General features: G+C 44.7%; 1 long non-coding RNA gene and 1 pseudogene across 3 annotated transcripts; one reads left to right on the forward strand and one right to left on the reverse strand.

The window, feature by feature from the left end:
* Positions 1-4,031: 4,031 nt before the first annotated feature.
* Positions 4,032-6,707, forward strand: LOC100502505 (uncharacterized; annotated as a pseudogene). Its single transcript, NR_145708.1, has one exon. The product of NR_145708.1 is annotated as an uncharacterized protein (transcript).
* Positions 6,708-7,343: 636 nt separating this feature from the next.
* Positions 7,344-9,472, reverse strand: LOC118473579 (uncharacterized). Of its 2 annotated transcripts, none has more exons than XR_004853260.1 (4): positions 9,391-9,472; positions 8,979-9,295; positions 8,337-8,490; positions 7,344-7,820 (listed from the first exon to the last, which is right to left on the reverse strand). It is a non-coding gene; the product is annotated as an uncharacterized lncRNA (long non-coding RNA). The 2 variants fall into 2 exon arrangements; XR_004853261.1 differs by having other exon boundaries at positions 8,605-9,295.
* Between the last annotated feature and the right edge of the window lie 3,806 nt (positions 9,473-13,278).

Genomic DNA, 13,278 nt, shown 5'->3' on the forward strand with positions numbered 1-13,278 from the left:
TTTATCACTAATGGCTTCAAAGTCAGTAAAGCCGATCCTACTCTATTTACTAAAACTATTGCAAAAGATTTGTTTGTATGCCAAATCTATGTTGATGATATCATATTTGGGTCTACTAACAAATCTACTTGTGAAGAGTTTAGTAGGATCATGATTCAGAAATTCGAGATGTCAATGATGGGGGAGTTGAAGTACTTTCTAGGATTTCAAGTCAAGCAACTCCAAGAGGGCACCTTCATGAGCCAAACCAAGTACATACAAGACATACTTTACAAGTTTGGAATGAAGGATGCCAAGCCCATCAAGACACCCATGGGAACCAATGGGCATCTCGACCTCGACACGGGAGGTAAGTCCGTAGATCAAAAGGTATACCGGTCGATGATAGGATTTTTACTCTATTTATGTGCATCTCGACCGGATATTATGCTTTCCGTATGCATGTGTGCAAGGTTTCAAGCCGATCCTAAGGAAGTTCACCTTAGGGCCATGAAAAGAATCATGAGATATTTAGTTTATACCCCTAAGTTTGGTCTTTGGTACCCTAAGGGGTCCACTTTTGATTTAATAGGATATTCTGATGCTGATTGGGCTAGGTGTAAGATTGGTAGGAAGAGCACATCAGGGACTTGTCAGTTTCTGGGAAGATCCCTAGTGTCTTGGGCTTCAAAGAAACAAAACTCATTAGCTATTTCTACCGCCGAAGCCGAGTATATTGTCGCAGGCCATTGTTGCGCGCAATTACTTTGGATGAGTCAAACCCTCAGGGACTATGGCTACAAATTGTGCAAAGTTCCTCTCCTATGTGATAATGAGAGTGCAATCCGCATGGCGGATAATCCCGTTGAACACAGCCGCACTAAGCACATAGACATTTGGTATCACTTTTTGAGGGATCGCCAACAAAGGGAGGAAATCGAGATAGCTTATGTTAGCACCAAAGAACAATTAACCGATATCTTCACCAAACCTTTAGATGAGAAAACCTTTACCAAACTTAGGAATGAGCTAAACATTCTTGATTCTCGGAATTTTGATTGAAACATTGCACACATAGCTCATTTATATACCTTTGATCATATCTCTTTCATTTTGGTACAAATGCATAATTCTTATTGTTTATGTACCAAGGCTATGACTAATGTGTTTTCAAGTGCATTTCTACTAAGTCATAGATTAAAAGGGAAATTGAGTCTTCGGCGAAGACAAGGCTTCCACTCCACTCTATCGGTATTATTTACCCTTCGCCGTTACTCCACATCACTCCAAATTGGTATAATCTTCACTCATATTTCATTTATCAATGGGGAGAAAGTAAGAGAGGGCTCTCAAAGTCTCCGTTTTTGGCGATTAATGCCAAAGGGGGAGAAATATTAAGCCCAAAGCAAAAGGAGCGCACCACCACCTAAAATTTTTCAAAAAAACGTTTTCAATTGGTATCTTATTATTGATATACTTCAAATTGGTATGATATTTTCAATTGGTATATTTAAAGATAGTTTTTCAAAATATTTCCAATTGGTATCTACTAAAACCCTCTTGAAAACTAAGAAGAGAATTTCAATTCATGGGGAGTTTTGTTTAAAGTCAAAGGAAAAGCATTTGAAATAGGGGGAGAAATTTCAAATCTTGAAAATACTTCTTGCAATCTTATTCATATACCTTTGACTATTTGCAAAAGACTTTGAAAATATTTTTCCAAAAAAAAGCAAAAACAAAACAAGTGGTGCAAATGTGGTCCAAAATGCTAAATATCAAATCAAACTTATATACTTAGAAATGCTTTCATTTCAAAATAACTTATGCACACCTGTCAAAATGCAAACTAGCTACATTTCTACACTTTATATTTGATTTGGTTTGTGTTGGCATCAATCACCAAAAAGGGGGAGATTGAAAGGGAAATAGTCTCAATATTTCCTATAATCGATTTTGGTGTTTGACGACCATCACAAACCTTGTGGACTAACCAGTTCGCCTAGTTGATCATTTCACAGGTGCATAAGTTCATCTACAACTATTCTAAATCGACTGTCCTAAATACCGTAGATTATTCCAGACAGGAGAAGCTTTTTGGAAAAACACCTAAGCGCGGACCGTCCGGGCCCTTGCGGCGGACCGTTCGCGGCTCCAAGGTGACCCTCGGACAGGAACACTGCAAAAACACAAGTCTACACTACGGACCGTCCGGCCTCAGGCGCGGACCGTCCGGTCTATGAAAACCAGAAAAACCCGAAGGTGACAGGTTCGGTAAAATGTATTTTTAGCGTCCTCGTGGACCGTCCGGGGTGCACGACCGGACAGTCCGTGACTGCTTTATCTGACATCTGACGACGCATTAAATGCTATATAGCCGTTGATATAGCCGTTACTGCTGACCATTGCGATTTCAGCCATTGATGTGCAGGGGCGGACCGTCCAGACCAGGGGCGCGGACCGTCCGCGGTCGGTAGAAAGGAGCAACGTCTAGGAAGTGATTGGGGGGGCTATAAATACAACCCCAACCACCTCCATTCACTTCACCCAAGCACTCCAATCCTTCACATTCAATATAAGAGCTAGCAATCCATTAAAAGACACAATAAAAGCTTCCAATCTCTCCAAGTTCCACAATTGAGACAAGTGATCATTAGTGATTAGTGACTTGAGAGAGAGAGAGAGAGTGATATGTGTGTTATTTGTCGCTCTTGTCGCTTGGTTTTTACAATCGTGCTTTCTTCCTTCCCATTCTTATTCTCAAGTGACTTGTAATCAAAGCAAGAGACACCAAGTGTGTGGTGGTCCTTGCGGGGTCTAAGTGACCTATTTAATTAAGGAGAAAGCTCATTCGGTCTAAGTGACCGTTTGAGAGAGGGACAGGATTAAAAGAAACCCGGTCTTTATGACCACCTCAACGGGTACTATGTTCTTTGGAACCGAACCTCGGTAAAAACAAATCATCGTGTTCATCCGCTTTGTTTCTTGGTTGATTTGTTTTCCCTCTCTTTCGGACTCGAATTTAATTCTAACGCTAACCCTGGCTTGTAGTGTGTGCTTAAGTTTATAATTTTTAGATTCCGCCTATCCACCCCCTCTAGGCGACTTTCATAAACTAACCCTTAGGCCTATGAATGATGTTCCAGTAAACTAGCTCTTAGGGCTATGAGTGATGTCATGGTAAATTAGCCCTTAAGGCTATGAGTGATGTCCTAGTTGGATGTACCTTTTTATTGCTTACCTTATGTGCTAGTTTATCTATAAGGTATGTTACCATAATAAATTGCCTCCTCATCCCATCTTTGTTTTTGAAATCTTTTGTATAATTCTCATGAATTGTTTGTATGTGACACTGCCAATGATAGGCAAGAAAATTTTATGTACATGTAGACTAAAATTGTCATATATACAAACCAAACAAGCAAGAGCAGACACAACATCACCGAGGTGAAGACACGCGTCAAGAAGAAAAACTTGATATGGAATCACAAAGTGGTGATTATGAGAGAATCAAAAATGAGAATGAGAAACTCGAGGAGGACTTAGAGAAGCTATCAATCAAAGGGCAATGACTGCTATGCAAGCAGTCGCTAGGTGCAAACATGCAAGTGAACCTCCTAATCTGTTATATTATGATCCAACCATAGATGCAACCATTGTTTGTTAAGGGGTTTTTTATCAAGCTGTCTTTGTTCACGCAGGCGGGCGTCCACGGGGAGGCATGGCCCCAGATCGCGCGTGCTCCTCGGCACGCAGGCGGCGAGCAAATGACGTTACAAAACAAAATAAAAACCAATCGGGCGGCTCAAATCCGCAACATTTTGGTCAGTCTGATGGACACGCGATTATACGTCTGTCTTTGTTCATCCGATCATCGATTGGTTGGTGTTAGGAGTGGCTGTCATGTAGGGTCATTGTCAGGGGGCAAGTGGATTTTTACATCTATAAAAGGACAGAAGCTAATAGGGATATCAATTACCAATTATCAGAATACAAACACTATCATCGTCTATTCTCTCGTCTTCTTCCTTCCTTTACCCCTCTCCACGCTACAGCTTCCTCTCTACTCTCTATATCTGCTATTTCTCGCTAGAAGCATCTGTGACGCTAACATTTAGTATCAGAGGAGGATTTCATGGAGGAGGTGATGCAGGGTATTCTCGACACGCTGGCGCGCACGGAGGCACGCTTGACCGAGGCGCTGGCTGGTCGCTGCGGCGAGCAGTCCGCACGCGAGCGCAATTCCTCCTTCGACGGATCCGCGCCTCCTTCTTCCGTCATCAACGCACAGTACCGCGACGAGCAGACTGCCACAGTGCTCGCGTTCCTAGGGTCCGACGAGATGTCTTCGTCGACCACGCTCCTCGCCGGCTCGGTATCCGACCGCTACATCCCGCCGCTCTACGACGACGACCGCTACACCACGCCACAGCCGTTTGTCGATACTCTCGCCAACCCCGACGACGACCTCCTCCAGGAGCTCGACGTGTTGGACGAGGACGCCGCGAGCGCCGACGTGGCTGACGACGATTCAGACGCTATACCCGTCCATGCGCCGCTCGACCCCGACGCGACGATCGAGTCAAACGCCGACAGCAGCGGATCACCGCACTACCCGTGCCTCCCAAGGGCGCGGTGTTGTTCCGTCGGGACCCAGACGAGAAGGTCCACGACGGGCTCATCGGCGGGACGGAGTTGCCCGGCGAAGTCCGCCGTCTCCGTTTCTCCTTGCCGTCACCAGACCTGGCGATGAACCTCGCGCTCGTCCCCAACACCGACGCAGAGGAGGAGGAGGTTCTCACCATTACGCCCACCAAGTGTTCGAGAATGGGCCTCAACAACAGCACCTACTCCATCCCCAACCTTCCCGTGGTCTGCATCATGGGTGGGCCCAACTCAGACGACTACGACTCCAACTATGCCCTGCACCACACCATCGGCCTTCCAGACTTTTCCCAGGAGCTCTGGTGCTTCCAGATGGTCACCTGCTACCAGGCCTTCATCCACAACCTGGACGACGCACATGAGCGGATTGGCACGTCCATCGCGACGATGTTGAGGGTTCGTGGGATGAGAGTTGCTGACACGCGCACGCGTGCTGGGTTGGGCCGCCGTGCGCGTCTCGCCTCCGCCGCGGCGGTGCTCAACGCATGCGATCCTGACGAAGCTGCCATAGAGGCCGGGCTTCAGTCCGCCCTTCCCGAGCCTCCCTCCGAGCAGGACGCCGTCATCGTGCTCAACATGGCTATCGCCACCAGGCCAGAGATTGTCGTGCTCGCTCGCCGCTGGTTCCTAGGAAACGCCGAGGTCCAGAAGAAGGTCATCCTCTACAACGTCGAGCTCAAGCTGCTGCGCAAGAAACAGCACTGGTGCGAGACCGAGGCGCCATGGGCCAAGATGCTGCGGCACGGCATGCAGCCCGACAACACCATCTTCTCGACCATCAACAGCTGCGCGTGCGCCTACGGCCTCCTGAGCAAGGTTGTCAAGTGGTTCGACAAGATGTCGGGGTTTGGGTGCTCGCCGGACTGGCTCACATACTCTGCGGTGATCGACACGTACGACCACACTGGGAACTTCGAGGCGGCCCTCCGGCGCGCTCGCGCAGAGAAGTGGCAGCTCGACCCTGTGCTCTGTTGTACTGTGAACGAGGTCCACTCAACCAGCGGCAACTTCAACCGTGCACTCAACTTATTCAAGGAAATGAAGGCAACCGGTGTGAACCCAAACCTGGTCATGTGCAATACAAGGTTGTATGTCATGGGCCACGCATTGCAACCTTGGGTGGTGAAGAGCATCCACAGGGAGATGATTGACAAGCAGGTGCAGCACAACAAGGTGACCTACTGTTGTCTCCTGCATGCATACACCAGGGCACACTACGATGAGGATGCCATGGCTGTGTACCGGCTGATGAAGGATGAAGCAATGGACGTGATGCTCTACAACATGCTTCTATCCAGGTACGTCGACATTGGCTATGTGGACGAGGCTGAGGAGATCTTCAGAGACATGAAGGCGTCCATGGATGATCGTTCTAAGCCTGATAAGTGGAGCTACTCATCGATGCTGAGGCAGTATTCATCAACTGCCAACGTCCTTGGTGTAGAGGGCATACTGAATGAAATGGTGGAAGAACTGGGCAAGGTGATCAGCTGCGTTGAGACGGACAATCACCAGCTTGGTTCCATAGTAAAGCCCCTGGTTCATGACTTAGCAGACTTAGCAGGACTTGCTCACAGTGGAGGATTCAAGCAACCGTGGCCTCCACCTATGGAGTTTGAGTGCTTAGACTGTGCATGGTCTCCGGCAACTTGGCGATCATGGTCAGCGGCTTGGGGGCAAGCCGCATTTTAAGCGGTGGGGAATGTTAGGAGTTGCTGCCATGTGGGGCCATTGCCAGGGGGCAAGTGGATTTCTACATCTATAAAAGGACAGTTGTATGGGCTAATAGGGATATCAATTACCAATTATCAGAATACAAACACTATCATCGTCTATTCTCTCGTCTTCTTCCTCTCGTCTTCTTCCTTCTTTTACCCCTCTCCACGCTACAGCTAGCTTCCTCTCTACTCTCTATATCTGCTATTTCTCGCTAGAAGCATCTGTGACGCTAACATTTGGTTGCGACGCAAGTTGCTGCTAGTTTTCAGATCAACCATTTTTGCTTGCGATCACCTGTTTTGAATCAAATTACTTGTAATAATAATAATAAAGGGCTCTTTGATGTGATGCAGCTATAAAACAATCTCTACCGATCAGGCGATTTTTGTATTTCTTGTTTACATGGACAGTTGGACACACACAGGCAAGATGCATGGAATAAATTTGCCAGCAGTCCACTGAACGGAGCAGGAGGGTGATTTTTGAACTGTCTGTCTTCTCTGAGGAAACCAAACAGACACATATTCATGAACGAACAAAAAAATGACAAAGCATTCGAGGAGAACAGGCCAAAACAAGTGACAGTTTGTGCGCTATAAAAGGGGGCAGCCAAATGTCAACCGCGTTGCAGTCAGTCAGTCAGTGGCTGTACGTCATTACGACGGTCGGATCCGGATCAGACGGCTGAGGTTGTACCAATCAGCTGTGCTAACAGCAGCACCCTGCGCTTGCTCTACCGGAGTAGCGCAACTCCGCAAGCAAAACCTATCTCCAAGCCTCCAATCTGTGAACGGTGAAAACCCCAATCGAATGACGCCGACGGCGAGCCTCCTCCTCCCGGCTCCCCCATTCGTCTCTATCTCCGATGTGCGCCGCCTCCAGCTCCCCCCGCGCAGCGGCCACCGGCCTCGCCCTGCTGGAAGGGCTTGGAGTGCGGCTCCGTACAGACGCGGATGGTCTCTTCTTTCGTTGGTATATACTAGTGTCTAACGCGCGCCTTGCGCGCGCTGTGTGTTCGAAATATATAAAAATGAGACATTGTGTTGTTCTCATGCGTTTACATCTATTATTCACGGTGGTCTATTGGTCTTCTAACTGGTACAATTGTTGATGTGCAGGGATCCATGTTTAATCCTATGAAATAAAATGTATAGTTTTATTAATCTGACCCCAATCATTAGGTAATGAAGTAGAAAGAAAATGCAAACTGTAATTTCTTCCCCTGTAATTTCTTCCCCAGTATTGGATATGTGAGTTTTTTTTGGCAATCTGCAAGGTATTAGAAATGTAAATATTCGCAAAAATATGTTGAGTGAGCTATATATACTGCAAAAAATTGTAGAAAACAACTTACATCTGAGGCTGCTTTTATTCATAAATTCTCTATAGTAGTAGAAGGTGATTCTTCTAGCAATTTAAAAGTAGATGCTTTGTTCGGTGTAAATGGACCTTTTTCTGTACTGTCAAAAAATTAAAAAGCAACTCCATCAGCATTATATAGATTTTCTATGTTTGTGTTTAGACTTGAGTATAAGTGCCAAAAAATGGTACTAAATGATTGCAATACGAAGAACATGGTGATAAAAAATATTATATCTTTCTAAGATACTAATTCGTATGTAATGCAAGTAAAATATAAGTGCAAAAAGGTAGAATAGATGGGTAGATTCATTTAGTTGGGTTAGGCAGTTCCCTGATAGCTCATAGTTTAAAATGTAGCATTTAAAGTACTCTAGAAGTTCTATCGTTACGAAAGCTGAAAACTGATGTGCAGGTTCCTATTTATTTTAAAAAAATCATCTGATGAAATTCAAGTGCAAAGAAAAAAAAGGTTTTCTTAGAGATTATAGTTCTTTTAATTGCCAACGTAACAGATGTTATCAAATCATAGTACAATGAAAGCACCAATGTATGGTGTCAAATCATTGGTCTAGATCAGAGGGGACAGGGTAGTAAAATAAGAGAAACAAACACACCTGATCTATAACTTTCTCATCATGCAAGATACCAGAACTGAGGATGCATGTGGAGGCTCCTAAGCTTGCTGGTAATATTGTCATTTCAGATGGAAGAAAAATGTGCTTGTATAAACCTAAGGGAAATGGTGCAGAAAGATAGTCATCATAACAGCTGCAAAAGAAATGCAAATTTCAGAAATCAATTAAAAAATAAGCTTATTGAGATACTAATAAAATCAACACCAATCTAAGCACTTCTCACAGAAAAAAAAAGATTGATCGGCACCTGTATGCATTGTGGAAAAATGCAATAGTGTTCTGAAGCTTTGCCAAAGCAGGGGATAAACATATGTGTGAGACATTTATGTCATTTCTGTCAGGAAGAACTTCAAGTGCGCCAACAACCAAGGATATCCACTGTGCACTAACTGGAGTGTTCAATTTATACACATAAGTTCTTTTTTAAGGATCTTCCTTACTAGAGACCTTCTAAGATCAGAAAACAGAACATAACTAACATGCACAGAAAAGAAATGAACTGTAATACCAAGTGTATTAAAGCTAAAAGAGCTTCCTTGTTACTTCACAAAAGTTAGTTCTTCAAAAACAAGGAAATTAATATTTTCCCTCCAGATCTCTTGATCAAGACTGAACGCATACCTGGTAAAGCAAGTCACCATTGCTGACAGCAATGAAATCCATGCTAACTGTAAATTCTAGATCAAATCTGAGCATAACATGATAAATAGAGAGAGAATTATTAACACGCAAAGGCAAATATTGTACCAGGATTCACAAAAGCATGAACGAATGAAATTAACTTACGGACAGCGTTCTCTGGCACTATCAACACAAGGAAACCAACAGTGTGCCCGCCTTATCTGACTACTGCTACGCATGACATTGCCAACGAACTGAATGCCAGTTTCAGCCTTCTCCAAAATATAATCTATGTGAACCAGTTTTATGTTCTTCACCTATAATTTGTTAATGAAAGTATCATGTGTGTGCATGTCTAATAATACATAAATAGCTGGTAAATAATGTGTATTAGTGTAAACATGCATTCTACCTTTTCATATTCAGTCTCATTTCCAGTTTCCTTGCTCTTCTCATTTCCATTTTCCTCTTCTTCTTCCTTTTCATTTTCCTTTTCCTTTTCCTTGTATATAATAGTACTTATATAGCATAATATTGGTAGTTCTTTTGCCACACAAACAAACCGAAGATACAATTATACATACACAATCTTGCTACCGGTTCGAAATTTTTCGTCTTCCAAAATTTACAGGTTGTAATGATCATTTAGATTGAGTAAGTAGTACCAAAATTTACATGTTGTAATGATCATTTAGCTTGAGTAAGTAGTACCACGATTAAAAGGTGTAAGGAAAATGGACCCCGGGCCATTTGGCTAATTGAGTTTTGGTGTTTGATGATTAACACAACCTGTGGACTAATATGTTTGCTAGTGTTTATAATTATAGTTCACATGATGCAAAGAGAATTGGACCAAGGCAATGAGGATGCAACACCTCAAAAGAAGACATAAAAAGATGCATAGGAGTCCAATACTCAAGAACAAAAGAAGCCCGAAGAAATCAGCGAAGAAATCCAAGATGAGGGCTGTCAGCCAGCGCCTGGTGGCGCACCGGACATTGATGTCCGGTGTGCACCGGACTGTTCGGTGAGGCACTGGACAGTCTGCGCAGAGAGGCCACAGACAGGCGCTCTCTGGCTGTAGCACCGGACTGTCCGGTGTGCACCGGACTGTCCGGTGTGCCATGGGCAGACGGCAACGGTCGGATCCAACGGTCGACTGCTACAGGCGCCAACGGTCGGCTGACGTGGCGTGCACCGGACACTGCACAGTAGATGTCCGGTGGTGCACCGGACTGTCCGGTGCACCCGACGACAGAAAGCTGCTGCTTTCTGTCCAACGGCTAGTTTGGGGTGTGGAGGCTATAAATACCACCCCAACCGGCCATTCTCAAGTGTGAGAGCCCAAGCAACATACCAAGACACATAGTGCATATTTCCAAGAGCTCAAACACCCAAGTGCTTAATAGAATCACTCGGTGATTAGCGTAGGTGCTTTGCGAAGTGCTTAGATTAGTTAGACCGCTTTAGCGCTTGCTCTAGGTGAACCCTAGTTAGTTGAGTGAGTTTTGTAAAACCACACAACCCCTCGGCTCTTGCGTGAGTCGTTGTAATTGTACCGAGTGGGGCGAGAGTCTTGCGAGACCGTGACAACCGCGTTTGTGTCACGGCCGCCACCGTGTACCGGAGGGAACGAGGCCCGCGGCGTTTCGGCCGGAAGCTCGATAGTGGAGACGGCGGGGAGCGTCCGAGAGGAGCCGAAAGCGGAGCACCACTTGCGCGTGGAGAAGGCCCGCGGCTCTCTACGGAGTTACTCGACCGTGGTGCTTGGCCCTCCCGTGGGCTTCCCTTTGCGTAGGGGCACCAACGAGGATTAGTCGGGACCTTGCGTGGTTCCGGATACCTCGGTAAAAATACTGGCGGCATCCATGAGAGTTTGCTTCTCTACTTAGCTCTTTACATTCCGCATTTATATTAAGCATTTAAGTTTCAATCTTGTAGTCATACTTATTTAGTGTAGATTGAAACTTAGCCTTTGCGGTAGAGATAGCAACACTTAGACAAAACCTAGTTTGCACTCTAGTTTGATTATTTGCAAAGGTTTTGCTTTAGGGATTTAATTGTGGCCTAGTTTAGTAAAAGTTTTACAAGTCCTAATTCACCCCCCCTCTTAGGCGTCACCCGTTTCCTACAAGTGGTATCAAAGCCCGGTTTGGCTCATTTGAAACGCTTTAGCTTCACCGCTAAAAGAGCCGACGCTTTTTAGAGGAAGGGATGGATACCCATAGGCCACCACACTTCGACGGCACTAACTTCCCATATTATAGTGCTAGAATGGCTTGTTACCTAGAGGCCATTGATCTAGGTGTTTGTAGAGTCACTCGTGACGGGATGAAACCCCTCAAGAATCCCGAGAAACCCACCACGAGTGAGGAAAAAGAAATCCATTTAAATGCTAGAGCCAAAAATTGCTTGTATGAATCTCTTAGCATGGATATTTTTAACCAAGTATTTACCTTGAAAACTGCTAATGAGATTTGGCTAAAATTGCATGAGCTCCATGACGGCACATCCAATGTCCGTGAGCAAAAACATTGCCTAGTCTTAAATGAGTATAATTCTTTTGCTATGAAAGATGATGAGCTTGTTAGAGACATGTATTCTCGTTTGAATCTAATAATCAATGAGCTCAAGTCTATTGGCATTAATAAGCTAGGCGATGCGGACATTGTGAGGAAGATTATCTCCCTGCTACCACAACAAAGATATGGGAGCATCATCACCATCCTTCACAACATGGAGGACTTGAGCAACATGACCCCGACCATTGTGATTGGGAAAATCGCGGCCTTTGAGATGTCGCGAAAAATGAGTCGGGGAGAGGAGCCAACTTCCTCAAGACCATATGCTTTTGCATGTGATGAAAGGAAGGGCAAAAAGAAGGCTCCCACTCCAAGTTTCTCAAGCGAAGAAGAGGAAGAAGAAGAAGAAAGTGATGATGATGAAGATAATCAACCATGCACATCATCCTCCGAGGACGAAGAAACAATCCGACGCGTCGGAAAGGTAATGAGGATGATCCGCAAGATTAATCTAATGGGTGTGCCCCTGCAGGTCGAGGATCTTCTCTTTAACATTGACAGGAAAAAGCAAAGGAAGAGAGGATGCTTCGCATGTGGGGAGAAGGGCCACTTCAGGGACAACTGTCCAAATATGGCGAAACCCAAAAAGGAGAGGAGCAAAGGCAAGGCGCTAACAAGTGTTAGAACTTGGGATGATTCTTCAAGTGAAGATGAACCTCCAAGGACGCGCAGCCACCGATCCTCATCACGCTCATCACGGTCATCACACAAATGCCTTATGGCAAGAGGTAACAAAAGCATTCCATCCTCTAGTGATGAAAGTAGTAGTGATGATGAAGGTGAGGGAAAGCCCTCTATAGATGAGCTTGCGGAAGCCGTAGAATTTTTCCAGGATGTTTGCACTAAGCAAAAAGCTCAACTTAAAACTTTGAAAAATAAGTTGGTTAGCTCTCAAAATGATTACAAAGGTTTGCTTGAAAAATTTGAAACTTTTGCAAACTTAAATAGTGAGCTATCAACTAAAATTGAGCTATTAGAATCTAGTGCTCCATCCACTGCTACCGATGATAGCCTTATTAAAAAGAATGAAAAACTGAAAGCTAAGTTAGCTAGCTCCCAAGAAGCTATTGAAAATTTGCTAGAGAAAATGGAAACTCTTAGCATTCACAATAATGAGCTAACTACTAAGCTAGAAAACATTGGTAGCACCCCAGCAGCATCTTTAGTTGAAATACCTGAAATAATTAAGAAAGATGCTTCTACTTCCTGCTTTGATTTAATTGATGATTCTAACCCCTGCAACCAAGTCGTTGTTGAGAATATTGTTGTAGAGACATGTTCGGATGAGGTTGCAAAGGAAAATGAACAATTAAAGCAAGAAGTGGCTCGCCTTGGCAAGGCTTTGTATGACAAGAAAGGCAAAGCCAAACAAATCCGACCTCCACAGGATAACACCACTGCGGGAGTGAACAAGCCTGTAGAGGGAGAAACTGTGATTTGTAGGCTATGCAACATGGAAGGCCACAAGTCTTTCCAATGCAAGGCGATGACCGGGGATAAACAAAGGCAAAAGCTCAAGCAAAAGCCATCAAGCAAAATCTCCAACACCTACATCAAAAAGGTGAACAAAAAGGATGCTACACCGTATTTGATCAAGAAGAAAAAGAACGGAAAGGTGATAGCAATCAAGGCCAACAAGCAAGCCAACAAAGGAAAGGGGGCCAAACGCATCTGGGTGCCAAAGGAAATAATTTCAACCATGAAAAGCACCAAGAAGG

This window comes from Zea mays, chromosome 10 (assembly GCF_902167145.1).
Source record: "Zea mays cultivar B73 chromosome 10, Zm-B73-REFERENCE-NAM-5.0, whole genome shotgun sequence".
In the NCBI taxonomy this organism is placed as follows: Eukaryota; Viridiplantae; Streptophyta; class Magnoliopsida; order Poales; family Poaceae; genus Zea; species Zea mays.